The sequence below is a fragment of the Elephantulus edwardii genome, unplaced genomic scaffold (assembly GCF_000299155.1).
Source record: "Elephantulus edwardii isolate Elephantulus edwardi_28Jun2011 unplaced genomic scaffold, EleEdw1.0 scaffold00047, whole genome shotgun sequence".
NCBI lineage: Eukaryota > Metazoa > Chordata > Mammalia > Macroscelidea > Macroscelididae > Elephantulus > Elephantulus edwardii.
Window position 1 is genome coordinate 1879458 of NW_006399797.1, and position 1332 is coordinate 1880789.

Sequence of the window (1332 nt, forward strand, 5' to 3'; positions counted from 1 at the left end):
CTGGATGACTGAGGAAACCAGAGGCATCTTATGTTTGTGTTGTTGGACTAAACCTGGACTTTCACTCGTTGATTAAGATGCTGTCTGAAATAATTGAAGAATTGTGTCTTGTTAATCTGGTTTGGAACTACTATTGACTAAATCAACATTTTCACTGTATGATATCTTTTGACTCTCCCAACCCACAATCTATTTCCCTAAAAACCCAGCAACTGTAAGTAAAAAAAGAGATCCTCAAAAGTCAGTTTATTATTTCCAATGGACATCAGAACCACCGATTTTTAGAAGTAGATTCAGCTGTGTACAGAGCCATAGTTGACATTGTAGGGATCAATTTTAAACTGTGAATATTGTTGGTGGGGATAATTCTCCTTTGTGCGGTTAGGCTTGTCCCCACATTGCTATTGCTTTTTTTACAAAGACAAAGCAGGATTTAGTGTTAGAAGGACTAAATTTTATATCAACACTTTCCTTTCCAAACTGAGAGATGATACTCTTATTATAACTGATGTCAACACTTTTGCTGGAGGCAGAGTACAAATTATTGGATGGATAAACATGAGCTTTCTTGTGCTTGGCTTCCTGAATTCATATTCCAAGTGCAACTGATATGTAGACTCTAATATGGTAAAAATAAAGTGGAAAATATTTCCATTTAGAATAAAGTTTTCTAGTTTAAAATGATTTGAGAACTTGGAAAAATAGTGGCTTCATTCTTGCTTCCTTTTATAGTTAAAAGTTCTGGTTGATGAACTAAAATATGCTAACTCATATGAACACTAGGAAAACCAAGGGTGGTAGGTAGTAGTGGCCTTCTGCCTACATCAGATAACTTTTCATAACCCCTTTAAACTCATCCTTCCCAGAAAGCATATCATTTAAAATGTTTTTGCCAATGTTTGGCTATAGGCATTGAAATATAGGTATTACAATTTATGTACTTACTGCTATATGCCATTGAGTCAAGTACAGCTCATGGTGATCCTATCTTATCCTGAGTCATTTCTGACATATTTGAGCTCATTGTTGCAGTCACTAGGTAAATTTATCTCATTGGGAATATTTCCCTTTTATGGACCATTTACCTTTCCAAACATGATGTCACTTTCCAGGGAACAGTGTCTGCTAACAACAAAGCCAAAGTATGTAACATAAGATTCATCCAGTTTTTCTCACTGGATGAAATATGTTTACGGCATTGAAGTCTATTGGGGAGAGAATAGTCTAAAAGTATTATATTTTAGGGCATTATTTTTGTCGTAGGAGTTTGCAATGAGGGTTGCAGAGTGGATTATATTTGGGGGTAGGGGGTGGGGTTTGGGGAGGTGCGGG